Genomic DNA, 16,183 nt, shown 5'->3' on the forward strand with positions numbered 1-16,183 from the left:
TAAGAGAGTTCTCGACAAGTAGCTCTTTTTTCGTAGTAGTTGTTTATAACTTTTTTAATCGGCAACTATCGACGGTAATAGAATAATTTCTTCTCGTAGAATATTTCAATTATTTAAGCAAAATTTAAGCAACACGAAACATACTACTCCTACGATACAGTTACATATAATTATATTTTACAACATAATCCCATATGTATGGATCATCCTGTACATGCACGTGGAATGCGATATAACATTTCCAGTTATTTGCGAAAGCGGGAAAGAAAGGTCCTATTCTTTGTGCCGTCAGACACGTAATACCATTTATTGCATTCCCGAGTCATTAGTTTACGCATGTTTCGCAAGAATTATATGACCAGGCTAATAAAATACCGAGTCGCGTTAAACCTTCTTGAAAGATTGCATATGCGCCATTAATTGCTCGCGTATGCAGGACGTATTTGTTTCTCATAAAGTACTCTTTGTACCGTACTGTGTTTCATTTTATACTTTGTACGCTGGCCTAGATACTTTGGTCTTTTTTAATTAATCTACGATCCATACGTGTAAGGATTTTCTTGTTTCTTTTCTTTCTTTCTTTGATATATTTTTATATGCTGTTTTAGCCGTTTATATTATCCTTGGTTTCGTCATTGATTCGCTCTGTTATCGTACGAAGTCTATTAGATATTCTTTTTTAGTCAGACGAACATAGGTGATTAATTTACCTGTTCCATTTAAGAGCTGTAATTTCACTCGAAACGATACACATCGTTTGGCAAATGCACCGCGAATTATAGCCTTGGCGATCACTCTTAACGATTAAAATTGATGTCACTGGAAACTCCTCGCGCCATGAATTTCAACCTCTAATGGTACCTAAACGAAACCGACTGTTGAAACGTGCGAATGGTAATTAGCATACTGCTGGTAGACGGTCAATTAGCACCTGTGTCAAGGCTTCCTCTTATCTGTCCTCGATATTATCCTCGTTATAGTTTCGCAATAATTATATCCGTAATATAATATATTACATTTTCTGTTTATTTTAAATTCGAATTTATAATTCTATGAATTGTTTAACAGATCGCGGAAGAAATATTCTTGCCAATTTTCGCAGGAAATCAGTAAATTAAAATTCTTCTTGGATATTTTGAATCGCTTAGGGAAGGATGTTGTCATGTCTGGATCAATAAAAATCGAATCAATTCAAATTTTAACATTTCATTCTCGCTGTACCTTTTCTCGCTTGAACGCGCAAAAAGCTATAGAATCAGCAAATTTTCATCGCTGCATCGAAGGAAGCATCGATATCTCGATGCCCGAGTGACTCACACCGATTCTTCTCGATACCCGCTCGCGGACTGCAGCGTTTAACGCACGCTCGTTTGCTATTAAGCATAGCATAGGGTGAAGGTCGGCTATTGAAACTTGAATGGCGTGTAGAATTCGCTAGCGAAAACGCATGCGCTCGCGGCGGTCTCGCGAGCACATCGTTATCAGTCGCGGTTTTAAAAGTGGCCTTAAAGCGGTTCGCAGACGCTCGCAGCGAGAAGGTCACGCCAATGCGCCTCGTTATCTACGCCCCTGCCGCAATTTACGAGGCTTTTCGAGCATTATCGCGTGCCCCTATTGCCGGCCAACACGCGGAGTGACGCATTTCAAGCTTTACACCATCTCTTCGTCGTTCTCTTCCTCTTTTTTTTTTTTTTTTTTCGTTGGATTCTTCCTTTTCTTTCAAAGTTTTTATACGAAGATGAAATGTGTTGGTAGATTGTAGATGGGAAAATGATACGGTGGCTGTTACGTAGAATAACGTAGATTACAACAGTTAAATTACGAATATCTACACTGGTAAGCACATACAGTCATTCGTAAAAGTATTCGTACGCTTTATCGGTAGTTCGTTGATATTTATGCAAATTCACGCGTAGAGATTAGACTTACGTAGAAATTTGATTTACCTACTACATATTATAACGCCTACTGCACTTTGAATATTCTATGTATATTTTTGCATATTGCACGTATCGTACGCGTTTTATACTTTCGAATTTTCCGCGAATGCGTAAAAATCCGCTGTCTACGTATTGGAATGACAGTACGAGAAACATTTCTTTTTCAAAGAGATTCAAATAAAAAGTTACGACTATCTGCGTGAGAAAATTAACAAAACCGAACGTCGTATCCAAAGCTACGGAATCATAAAATCAAGCAAATTTGTTTACACGGAATTACAACAATTTCTAAAAATATAGTCGTAAAATTAACGAGATGAGATGTAACTCTCGATGCTCGATCTACGAAACCACGGAAACTCTCGATATATAAGTCAAAGGGTTCTTTTAAAAAAATAACTTATATCTACGCTCTCATTCCTAATATTTACAGACCTCACCTCGTTGAGCGTTCATAGAAACTGAACTTCGCCTCCTCTGCGTAATTTCCTCGGCTTTATTTGCTTAGCTTAGACCCCTGGCCCAATCTCCGTTGTACACACGTGTCCACCCCTAGGTTATGCTACGTACACGTGCAATAACGCGCGATAAGAGCACGAGACGATCGGTAGAGCGGTTTGTGCTGGTTCGATTAATCCACGCACCAGCACGAACGCAACCTTGGCACCGATGCGAACCAGCCGTGAAGTGCAACCTCGCGGTTGCACACGTGTGCACCAACGCTACACCTATCGTGTTTGATTAGGTTCGCGCGGCTCGTAACGGTACGTGGGTGGTAGTCGCTTGAGTTCGAGCAATTCTGACCAGATGCGCGCGTTTAATTAACGATTCGAGTGACTGCATCAGGCACCGAAGTAGGTTTAATCCTTTTACCGTGGGGTCCACGTACGTCGTACAAGAATACGTCGAAAATTAGGTTCTTTCGCGGCTGAGACATCGATGCGAGTTATGGTAATGTCTCGAGGGAAAGGAAAGTGAACAGATAGGAAAAAAGAGGAAAGAGAAAGAGAAAATAGGAGAAGAGGGATTACGGATAAGTCGTAAAGCTTGTATTGTTCGCGTACCAAGCTGTGGATGACAGCGTTCGATCGATGTAAGAGCGAAAGTACCGCGTTGATTCCCTCTGTTCGTTCATCCGATTTGAGTTCAGTGTTACAGGCGTCGATGTTGACAACGAAAGTAACGTCGGATAGTCTCGATGATTCACGTAGTTTGTGCATAATCGATTAATATAATGCAATCGCAAACTCTTTCGAGAGATGGTTTTTTGAAGAACGCACGAATATTCGTATCTATGCGTTTTAAATCAAACGAGATATTTGCTGTACACAATGCCTGAAATTAATTCTCGAAATTTACGGTATATCTCAATTTTAAACCTACAGCTGCTTTATATTATTCGGAATATTCCGCGAAGCGACGATCGTTTGATTCATGAAAATTCGCGAAATTTCTCTTTCGCTAAAAATAGAACCAGATGCATGGTCGTACATCTACATCGAGTCCACCGACATCTAATAAACTCAAACAAGATTTTATCATCGTTTTTTGATCTTCGAAGAAGACTGGATCGCACGAGGTTAATCATCGAAATCCCGTGAGGCAACGAGATGCAGCAGAGCAAGGCTTTGTACAGGAAGCGATCATTCATTGTAGTCACGTTGGCAGTCCTCGTAACGTGGATAGTGACCGATTAGATGTATCTATTACGTGTTGTACGTATCGGCATACGCAATCGTAGCGGGACGATCGCAGCGTTAATAAGCGTTTCGAGCACGTATTCGCGTTATATGGAACGTGTAGTTCTTGTGTCGCCATCGAGTTTCACCGTGAAAGTCACGGTATCCATCTGCTTTGTTTTATTGTTGACGCAATCACGAATACCAGAAATCGTCCGGATACTTTGAACGTATATTCCCTTTTCGTTTAAATTCTCTCATCGTTCTGTGACGAAGTACAATTCTTTAGAAATAAAATAAAATTTTGGAAAGTGACACTGCTGAAAGTTTCTTCGGTGCGTGGCAACCCTTAAGATTGGAAATAATTTCCTGAAATATCAGATTTACTTTACTCGACACGCAGCGAACTTCCGAGAATCTTCGAATTGGGGAGAACGTAGCGATGGGGAACTTTTAATCAGAGAGATTTAATTCTTCGTACAGATATCGCGAATTCTTACAGAAAATTGTATGGAAAAATATTCTTGGCACGTTTCCTTCTTCGATATATCACGCGATACGTGCAAATTTATTTTAGACGGAATACGTAATTTTTGTTTTATATCTAAATTACGTTATTCATTTCATCGCTTTATGTCAAGGATTTAAACGAAGTTCGACGAAGCTCGATAATAAAACCTAACGTGCAGCAAAGGGATGAACACGCGTAACGACGAAAGGCACGATGTAAGCACGTGCTCGAGTAGTCGCGTTTATGACGTTTGATTATTGGATGCGCCATGGGGAAGGTGACGTTTTATGCCGTGACACAAGCAGAAAATTTCCATACGCGGCGCGAGTCGGGCACGTTGGATGCACGCCTCCATTGTTATTCCCCATGGTGTATGTATACCGTTGCCTCCGCTACATTAACTGGAAAAATGAACGTGCATGTAGGATAATAGTCAGCAACCAAACAGAATTACAAATCTCCTATACGTTTCTCATACGAAGATCCCTGCAGAAAGTTCATATTTTATTAACATAAAATGCAAATAAAAGATAAAGTATTTTTTATAAAGCACGGAGAAACTTTTGCGTCACACGATGCGTCGTTAACAAATGTAAAACCTGAAATTAACTCGTTAAACCTTCAACGTTTCATTTCGATACAAACGTCAAACTATCGCTAGAAACAAAATTCTCCTAGTATTCTATTTATTTCGTTCGTAATATGCAAATAGCCTGCCAAAGTTCCTTCCTCCCTACAGAAACTATATGATAAAAGTGTCCGACTACGCATCACGAAGTTTCGCGAATGACACGCAGGAAATCGAACGAGACGATACGAATCTCGCGTTGCCTCAGGTAACTGTCCATGCGGATTTATTCCGTTTCCTCATAAGCGATCTCTTTCATCCGTGATCTAGCTATTTTTACCTCGTCCATGGAAACTCGACTTTGTCTTCGCTCATCCCCCTGCCATTTATCTACGTATCTGCCAGACATCCGGTTGCTCTTATCGAACGTGAAATCCTCGATGTCGCGAAGACCTTTCGAGTTCTAGAGACTCGACGTGTCCTGCAGGCGATCGGTTCTACCCAGTCGACGTTGGAACTGCAAATTTTCTGACCATCTCGAGCAGCAACGATCTCCATCATTTTGTTACGAACATTGATTATAGATGACAGTAATCTGAATCATGGACATGCTTGATATAGCCCGTTCGATGGCTGGGTAATTCTGAGAACGTGTATCCACAGATTACTCTTCAGGGTGTTCAAGTTAATTTCACGATGAATCTATCGATTTGAAATTTGTGGATTTTTTTATCCTTTTTCAGTTGGACGTATAAGTATAGAAATTTTTAAACATGGTTTTTACGAGGAAATTTTTTGGAATTTTTGACAACTTCGAAAGATTTTACGCTAAATACGAGGGTTTAAAATTTCATTGGTGAAAATGACTGTTAATTGGATTTCACTAGATTCAAGTAATCAAGCTATCTTCTTTCTCATCTATATTATCGTCTTAAATGGAACGTTCCGTATAGTCGAACGTGCGAGTGTAAGTACAATAAGATCGGAATCTCCGATCGGAGGTCGATTTAACAAGCAGTTTCTTTCTACCGGTAGAAACGAGAATCCACGAAGACTCGAAAGTAGGTACAATGATCTTCACTTTGGAAACAATCGAAATCCGTCTTCTTAATCGTTCTACTGGTGGAAGGAAGGTCAACAGGGATCGTCCCGTCTCGTGATTAACGACCTTTTTACCTTATACACATCGCCATTATGTAACCTGGTTGACGTTCGTTGACTAACTTCGTTAGCGTTTGTCGGTGAACAGACGAACAAAACTGTCGACTCTGTTTCTGTTCACGATAAATCAAGGGCCTTGAGATAAAACAAGGGTTCCGATCTTATGTTTGATTTGATCGCGAATCGACGCTGGAATCGATGTAATTCGTTCCAGGAAAGATTAGTCGGTGATACGATATTTTTAGGGATGTTGATATCGATATAAAGAATTTTATGTTGGTTTTGGTGCTTCTGTCGGATTTGTCGATTAGAATTAATTGAATTATTATTATTATTTTTACATTTCGTATATCTTCGTGCTCATTTTTACACTTTGAATTTCCCGCAACGAAGCTCCTACCCTTCTTGATTAGACACATTAAGATATATTGATCACTTGACCAAAAAAAAAAATCTAGAATTTATTTAATATTCTTGTGTAAAATGATATTTTCCTGAGAACGTTTGGATAGAGAAAAGATTTGGATTAGATTTCTATAAAATTTCCGTAGATACGGAAGATTTCCGTTGTTATAAATATTTTCCTACAAATTGAAGTAAAAATTCGCGACCCTATCTTCATAGGAGATGAGCAAAATGCCACATATTAGCCTGAATAACATGGATATATCTGGGTTCGTCGTTCACCACGTCCAACAAATTACATTATGATTGCGTCGAAACTCACCGTTTAATAATCACTTTATAATGAAGGGTTACTGTTACTGCTATATTCCACTAGTACTGTTATTAAACGTGTTTTTACTACGTTCATTTATCACATGCTAGCACAAATATTTACAGTCGATCAGGAAGATGTTAAGAGACTAATATAAGTCTCAGAAATTATCAGAAAAAGAAGATGAAAGTCCGTCATTTTAAACGAGTACGTACGATAATCCTAATATCGAGGTGTCCGCGCAAATGTGCTTTGAAATTTCCTGATATGTCAATTATCAACGTAAATACTTAGATATATAGAACGCACGTATTTATTCGAGCATCTCTGCGGAGAAATCTTTCAAAAATCTTAAGAAAATAAAAATCAAAATTTGCTTTATCGTTCCCTTGTTTCCGGTTCCGTCAATAACGTTGCATCCGCTTTAATGGAGACACATTTTTGCGTAACGCACGCTTTTTTCGTCCTGGTATAGCTTCCACTAGTTACTTGCGGATATATAACACGTTGTAAATATATTTCTTTATCGTGTACACCGGTAGTAGGAGGGAGTAAATGGAAGCGTGCAAGAACGACACGCCTCGTTGCACCTGTGACAACGAGGCGTATACACGCGGTTCCACGAGCGCGTAAGTATATGCTAGCTCACCTGCTTGAAATCGTGAACCCCTGACCTTCGCCATGGTATTCGCGTACAAGGCCAATTCAAGCTCGACATACTCTTATTCGCTGATATACCACGCGGCAGCGGTAGCTCGATTTCTTGGTTAGATACGAGTCGCATTGAAACGGTGCGCTATTAGACAACGAGAAACCACTCTTACCTTCGCGTTCTTTTCTTTTTCCTTTGTAACGTATCTTTCTATTGTCATCCAAGATTTTTTATTTTACATTTATTAGACAGACAAGGTATATACAATTGTAAGGAAAAGACGCTAAGTTATGCAAAGGTATCTGATTCAATTTCATGAAAATCGGATATCTATATGGCGTCAATGTTGCGTGTGAATTGTGAAATTGGTACATTCTTGCCTGTTGGTATTTAATCCCTTTGCAGGTTCCGTATATCGAAACAATGGCGACTAAAAAAAAGGTAAAAATCTGATGGCTCTTATAGAATTCCATATTACGAAATTATCGAAATCGACGACGAAGATTAGAAGAGAACGAAGCTTTTTTGGCGTTAATAAATTCGTCCCTGAGGAGGTTAAAGAGATCAAGCCAGTTTTATTTATGACGTGAAATAAGAGCATCGACGGTCGAGGTTGTCGCGATCGATAAAGCAGGGTGCGTGGGGGTCGTGGCTACGCTCCTGCGAGTGCACAACAGACCGATCTATATGCAGTCATACTTTATATAGCAGCAAACGCCACGTGCAGGGCAACTTGGTACCTGGGTCACCGGGAGAAGGTTACGGGGTCGAGATTTCAACCTAGGTGCATGGATTTCAGCCGTGTGGGCGTGTAACCGCGACTCGTTGCAGGTGCACGTCGCGTCCGCTACCGTCCACAGTTCGTGTTCCATATCCTTTCGAATTTTTAAGCTCGAAAGATCAGATTGCGCGGGAATAAAATGTCGCAAATTAATCAAATCCTATTTTTTGTCCTATGACAAAAATTATGATTTAAGCTTTCCAATTCGCTCTGTTTCAATTTCAGAATCCATCAACGATTTCAAAAAGTATTCACCAGTTAACTGCGTTCGACGTGTATACTCGTCGTTGCTTGCTTTTACCTGCGCAGCCCCTAAGGGATTTTTGAAACTAAACTCAGCTGTTAACAAGTTCAAATGATATACTCTGCAGTTGATACAATTTAGTTTCATACACAAGTTATTAATAAATAATTTCCAAATGCACGAAGAACAATGTGAAAATACCGAAAGTTCAGGACGTAATTCCGACGGGTTAGAAAGCATTAAGAGTAATACCTTTTTACGACATTGAGTTTTTCTTTTTTTTTTCTTTTGTGCAGTAGATAAAGTGCGAGTGTAACTCGGTTAGGATTAAGGAGATTCGGGTCGTGACTGGTCAGACGCAAGAGACTACTCGCTTTGCTCGCCAGGAATCTTTTCTAGACTTTTATCTGCGAATCTTTAAATCTTGAATTGTTCCTTTGCATGCTAAACCCGTTTTTCCTACATTATTATCCGTGTATTTGTTAATTAACTATTCACAATTAGTATGATTTAAATGGTAATTATAATGATCGACTATAATGTGCGATTTATATGTAAAAGATAATTTGTAAAAGGTTCGTCAACTTCTGCGTACTTCTTTTCCTCGTATTTCTATTGTTATATACAATTTTTCAATCGGATATGCCCACCGGAAACTTGCACGAGAGACACATTCGAGCAACTTAATGGTGCAATAAACCATTGTTTTGCATGCATATGAATTGCGAATTACATATACCAAGACACGGTTAAATGGTAATTGTGATTGTTTACCATGTTCTAAATAGCGTAGTGGGAATGCAGGTCCCGAGACAATGTGGAAGAAAAAACTATTGCATATGTACGATAACTGAAATAGTCGTAACGAGATTGAGATATATAATCCGTACTGGGAGTTCATTATCATAAAATAATTATCCTGCTTAGGAAAGATCGAAATCGATAACTGTCATCAAATGTTATAACGCTTCAAGTACGTAATTACGCATACTTTAGAGAAAAAGTGGAATATCTCTTCTATTTTTATCACGATATTTGTATCGATAAAATATTCACAATTCTAAATATACTTTATGTAGCTAAAATTATTTTTTCTAAAATAGATAAACGTGGGAGGTGTGCCAATGTTCAAATATTCTGAGAGAGATCAATTAACACACGACGCTAATACTAATAACGATAGTACGTAATAAAAAGAGGTAGATATTGTTAGAATAATACTGACAACTTTGACACGATAATAAATACTTGTAAAGAAACATTTAAAAATGTTCCAAGTGTTTCTTCGGTACATAAAGGATTGGCTACTCACCAACTACTTTAATTTTAACATCTAAAAAATTGGACATCTAAAATTCCTAGAATTTCGTTTCAATTTCGAAAGTTGATTTCTAACAAAGTTCGCAATTTGACGACTCGTCAGATCTATAAAGAAAGCCACGAACGAATATGAATTATTCGTCTATGTGACCGAGATTCGTGTCCTCCTCTCGGCGAGAGTCGACGCCGCCTGCCGACATAAGAAATGGCCTTATGCATGAGCCACGCGGCTCGTACGCGTTTTTTCCACGCGTACACTTCGATCCGTATTCAGTGTCGCTCTAGATGCATCGTACTTTGACTTTCATCGTCGACGAAACACACGTGCGAGATCGAAAATGTCCAGCAGAGACGTTTTACATCCATAAAAGAAAACGGGAACGCCACGCGTTTAAGAGTCCGCCAGACGGTCTCGTAACGTGTTCTCGATGCATTGGGAAACTAATTTCCTTCGACCTTGTATCGATACGTCGCATCGAACAGTAAGCTTTCATTGTTCGAATTATATATCGGGTAACATAATTTGGATAATGGAATCGTGAGATTTTCTTCTCTCGGCCGAATCATCGATAACTGGGAAAATTGTGAATATAAAATATACAGAATTATAATTATCGCACAATTGTACCAGACACGATAGGAGAATTGCGCGGGTGTTGCGTAGAATCGCGGGCGACCTTGACAAGATAAAGCAAAAATCGCACGCTTATCGCGTTCATGCATTGTGAACCATTGAACGCGGGCCTTGTACGTTGTACAATGGAATTTCCACTGGCGCGTTTGTTCAGGTATTAAGAGTATTTCGAGCTGCGCGTTCGTCGTAAATCGTTACTGTTTCGAAGGAAAACAAATTCGTTCCACGATTGATCATCCTGTGCTCGCGATTGATCTCTGGCTGTTGTCAAGGAAAAGCCTATTTCGCGAAGCCACGAATATTTTATTACCGCAGTCTATCGATTCATGTACGATGTCGTATAATTTTGCACGTAAAATTGAATTTAGGACAATGCTTTTTTATTTATTCGGTAATATATCTCTCTCGGTAGAATAACGTAACAGGATGTCTATAACTGCAAAAAAAAAAAAAAAAAATCACGCGCGGTACTTGAATTTATGCCTCTCTATTGCGTACGAGATAAGCTGAATAAATAATAGAGTTTCACTTAAAAGACTAAGAGTAACCTGGAAATCTTTGCGAACAGAACATAATATAAAGAAGCGAATTGCAAAAAAAAATATATCACGCTGTCTCTGGCGATTAAGACATTAATTCGTATCAAGATCTTTTAAATCTCGAAATTTACAATCTCCAATTATATTTGCCGAAAATTATAATTTACGATAATACGTTTATCGAAGAAAGTAATATATTAGTCAATGAAAATCGCAACCAGGATTTACGTATAAAATTCTATAAATTTGGAGAAAAAGCGATCGTTAATGATTTAGGTTACTAGTTTAATGGTCTCCATAAATATATGAGTTTACAGGCAATAAATACGAGAAAATTCGCGAACTGTCGTCGCAAGTAGCTCGCACGCGCATCGCTACTCTTCTACAAAATAAATCAGCGGCGGTCGAGCCATTAATCCAGTGAGTTTTTTCACGGGTTCAAGGACTAACGTCACGGGCAGCGCCACTATTTTCGGTACGTTCGTGCACATGTAGGTTCGCGTGGGTTGCATGTGCAACGTCATAACGCTATCCTGGTGTGGGAGCGGCATCCGGTCGCAGCTGCGTGCAGGAAACTGTTAAAAACTCTCCCCCTCTCTCTCTCTTTCTCTTCTTTTCCGTGGCAGCATCGTCGAAAACCAGCGTCTTTTTTTATTTTATTCGCTCCGTTTCATTTCGCGTGTCTCCGCCGCTTCAAAGCAGCGTCGACTTGCCTCGCGTTCGGGTAAATCGATAGGTTTTCGTTTGACGAGATCAACGTTTGCCGATCTATTTTCCATCTATGTTTTCACAGTTTCGCTTGCGATATAGGACAAGGAGGAAGAGCCGAGGTATATTTCGTTCAATGCATTTGTCCAAAGTAATCGGTCGAAACAAAAATCGCAAAAATGAGAAACTGAAAAACTGAGAAACGTGATCCATAGAAAGTCGAACGTAACACTCGGGTGCAAGGAAAAAGCAACGTTTCCCGAGTGAAAACACGTGGATAAACTCCGCGATGCCTTGAAATTCCTAGGATACTTTAGCATTCTAAAGTGCAGATGCCAGAAATCCGATGATGGCATCTTTAAACGAGGATGAACTTGGAATGTGAAAGCTACAAAGTTGCCAATTTGAAAACATGACACAATGTACGCGCAGCACACGCGACCGCCAATGTATATATTATATCTGACAGAAGAAAGAGGTGGATTTACACTGAATTTACGATCTCGGTCGTACCTGGCGCGAGAGGAGCTGCAGCATCCTCGATGCGCCTAAGGCGTTTGCAGAAGAGGTCTGCAGCGCGGGAAACTGGTTTTCAGTTTCGGAAGAGCGTTCAAATTGTCAGACGGTGACGTCACCCTCATAAACGGTCGGCCCTCCCCATCGAATAATGACTGAAAAATGATTCTTTAGATACACCGATCGTTGGTCTTCGCCTATTCTACTCTCTGCTCCATTTACGATCGATGTACGAATGATCGTGCTGTGCGTTTCTCGCGCTGTTTTTCAAACGCCTATTCTCAATACGAGTTGAACGAAGTGGACGATACGTTTTGTCAATGTTTTACGACGCTCCTTTACGAGAGGGAAATTTTAAAATTCGTTACATCGTCAATCTTTCCCATATTAAAGCTACTTTTCCATTTGATCTTGAAACGATATATCTGGTTTTGTAATTCTTTTGAAGTCTTATCGTTAAAAGGCCGCGGATTTATCGCAAAAGTTCTCCAAAGGTCGATATTTCTGGATCTATTGGATTATTCGACTGTTCTATTTTCATTTCTCAATGGATACTATTCTTGGATCATTGATATTCATGCGAAGATAATACAACTAAAGATATAGTTTCTTCCTCGCTGGAAGATAGCAAATCTGAGTAAAATGTACCATTTTTAAGATTTGTCACGACGCGGCTCGTCGTAGATGTACCGATGACTCGTGTCTTCGATCTATTTTCTATTACGAGCTTCATTTGGGAATTTAGTACCTGACTATTTCGCTACTCTAGGTACAATGTTGTCGAGATTCGTAAAAAGTTGATTCAAACGTTTCTTCTAGTTTTCGCGTAAATTCTGATAATGTTCGTCGAATCGGTTCGTTTCGAAACGACGTTGAATAAAAATTTGTACGTTAATGGATTACCGCTTGTTTTCAGAATGTGCTACGAATGAAACGAACGATGAATATTACGTTCATATTGGTTTAGATTGCTATTGATTTTTCGTTATTAAAATTAACAGACAAGCGACACGAACAATTTCCTGTAGAGCTGAGAAGTTTGCTGATAACACTTCTTTCATTATTCTCGTTGGTAATCTACAGTGAAACATAAAAACGTTTATAAAATATATAAATTAATTCAGTACCTTTCGACTAACCTACTCCTGATGACGATAATTTTAAATTCAGATATTTTCCTATCTTCGTAGTAATTAAACAAAAATTCCATCCACATCCTCCGTACAATTTCAATCGATTAAATAATGGAAACAATTTTGTTCGTCAAATTCATATTACGTGATTGGCGAATAAAATTTGTATCCTGTTAAAAAATATATCGATCGACACGCCCGATATCCTTATTCCTTTAATTAGCTTAAACTGTTAAAGACGTTCGTATTTCGTTATTTGAAATCGACTAAAGTGTCGCGATACTTATCAGCAGTATGTAACGTGTGCCGCGTGCGCCAAGTTATTTGCTTAATTCAGCGCTTATACGTCCGTTTACATAGATCTAAAGTTAGCGACGACCAACGAACGCCGCTGCTTCGTGTTTTGCATTACTCATTTCAGGATGCCTCTCGAGCTCAATGCCGTGCGGATTAAAGAGACTCGCGGCGAGACCGACAGTCGCGTTGATACGCATATTTCACGTTTGTGAACGTTGATCGCCGCAAATGATAAACCAAAGTTCACCGAAACTCGTGAAATCGTCTGACTTAGATCTAGATCGTTGTAATAAAAATGTTGTCTTTTCTACGTAGAATTATTGGCACAGCCTTCTTAACGTGATATTTCGTATTTTTTAACCAACTTCTTTTTAAATTAAAAATTAAAAATTATGAAATTAAAAAAGTCGGTTTGATATGTATCATTTTTTTTTTTTTTTTAGTAAGAATAGTTTCATATTTGCAAAAGTAGTGTCCCTTTAAAATTATACAATTGGAAAACTTTTTTCAATATTATTGGAAATTTTTGACGCGAAAGAAACTACGTTTTAACTGTTCTCGATAGGTTTTAAAAAATTACGTCACATCGTACTAATAAGATTGTAACGCTTTCGAACATTTTGGAACGTAATCGGTCACGATGACCAATGCAGCCACGAATGGAATAGATAAGATTTTAAGGCGTCTATGTTTTCTATTCCCTCGCCTTTTTTTTTATCAGAATTTATCTGCCCTCGTGTACGCCATTGCATTGGTGTTATCTTTAGCGCTAGATTACATGGGACGCGTTTAAATATACATATACATCTAAACGACACAGTGCACCGAAAATAGTAACAAAATGCAGCTCGAAGCAAAATGAACTGCTCGGTGACATTGATAAGATATCGAAATATCATGATGTTACGCTGACTTTTTGTTGCTAAATGCAACGATTGTTCTATACAAGAGACTATTTCTGTTCTAACGCACGTGTTAATAAACTTACAGTTATCGTAAAAATACGAATTGAAAATTATTCTTCCTTTTTTTATATTTGTATTTATAACATAAGATTAGATAATGAATTAGATCGTCCAACGCATACAACAGGTAATAATAGTCGAGGAATACGATGGATATGAATAAAGAAAACGTTTGACCTTATTACGTGTAATAAATGAGATTTCCACCTTACTAATCGACAAGCTTTGCCATTAAAATTCGCCCAAGCCTCTCATTTACGAAATAAAAATATAAAAATTAAAAAAAAAAAAAAAGGAATACGTTGAAAATTTCGAGTGGTTCTGATTCGGTAGACACTGGGTATGAATAAACAATTATGTAACTGGAGACTAAAAAGCGCGTATCGATTCGGTCTAATTAATGGCTGATCGTTCGGTTCGAATTTCACGAAATAATTAAATGTTCCGCAGAAGTTTAGAGTTCGTTTAAAGTTCAGCTCCAATTACACTCTTATAAGTAATATCGTTATGTATATTGTTCTGTGAGGTTGATTCTGTTCGTTAAAAGAACTTACGTAATTAGTTGTCTCTTGGAACATTTGTTCTGTTTTCTGGTTCGAAGCGCTGCTACGGCTGTTAGATAAGTTTTGTAAAGCTTTCGCTGGCGAAATAACGTCCCGAGTAAATTAACGAAGAAAATGGATCGGCTTAAACGGTGCCGCTCTCTGGGAATTGAAAAGGAAGGAATTTCTGCTTTTAATATCCATCCGGTAATGGACGTCTTTGAACGAAATCGCTGATTTCTCGTTAATACGTCACGAGCTTCGTCGGATCGGGCAAAGCTCATTTTTTCCACTGGATAAAATTGGACGATCGTAGATATCTGTGTGACGATCGATAAATAATAGTTAGTCATTGCTTCGGAATAGCTACAGTGAAACAATTAATCGTAATTAATTAAAAACCACGCGTTTTGAGATATAATTTCACTCGTGAGGTAAATCGTAAAATTATTTAAAGGAAAGGAGAAGGGGGGGATCGTAACAAAGCGTAGCACAATAAACTCGATCGTTTCGCGTAAAGTCAGTTACAGAATCTGTTTCTCCGAAACTGAAACGCGAAAAACAGTAAAACAATCGTATTTTGTAGGTTACTATACTGCGTTATGGTTTAACGTGGCAGGCTTTTCTTCGAGTTTCCATCCCGCTGGAACGTGGAATGCAACGAAACGGTGCAGTGAAACGGTTTATTGCTGTTTTCAAGGCTTCCGACGCTTCTTGGAACATAAATATTCATCTTCCTCTATGGACCGAAGATAGTTTCGCAATATCTCATCACGTTGAAACGTTGATAATTATTGTTCCGTGGACATATAACAGGATTCAACTCTAGATTATATCGAAGATTAATCGTTTCTCTGTTCTTCCATTGTTCTTCCATGTATCACAAAATCTTTGATGTTCGTTACAAGTTTTTAATTATTCGCCGTATCATTTTTCCTAGTATTTTTATTCAATTTAACAGGTTGCCATTTTCCTTTTATTTATTCCCTTTTATTTACTTTTTATCGCAGAAATAATTCGTGTTTTCAGCAAGAATTTTTCTCAGTCATTCGTTATCGATAGGGGGATGGTTGCGACACACGATGTCGTCTATTATGCCTCTTTTTTAATAACGGTTCCCTTTTGTCACGGCTCGTCAGGCTCTCGTTCCTCTTATCTCCGTTATATCCGTGCTATTACCACCCTCGGTTCGTCCATTCTTCCCTTGTCAGGGGTTTCGTTGACGAAAAATTCGTCAAAAGACCCCCCGTACGTCACAGATGTCACCCTTAATAT

The 16,183-nt window shown here is 38.6% G+C and overlaps 1 protein-coding gene across 7 annotated transcripts in view; it reads left to right on the forward strand.

The window, feature by feature from the left end:
* Positions 1 to 16,183, forward strand: part of LOC126920387 (retinoic acid receptor RXR-alpha-B) — a 64,051-nt gene that overhangs the window by 27,136 nt on the left and 20,732 nt on the right. The gene's annotated exons all lie outside the window — the stretch shown is intronic.

The sequence above is a fragment of the Bombus affinis genome, chromosome 9 (assembly GCF_024516045.1).
Source record: "Bombus affinis isolate iyBomAffi1 chromosome 9, iyBomAffi1.2, whole genome shotgun sequence".
Lineage (NCBI taxonomy): Eukaryota > Metazoa > Arthropoda > Insecta > Hymenoptera > Apidae > Bombus > Bombus affinis.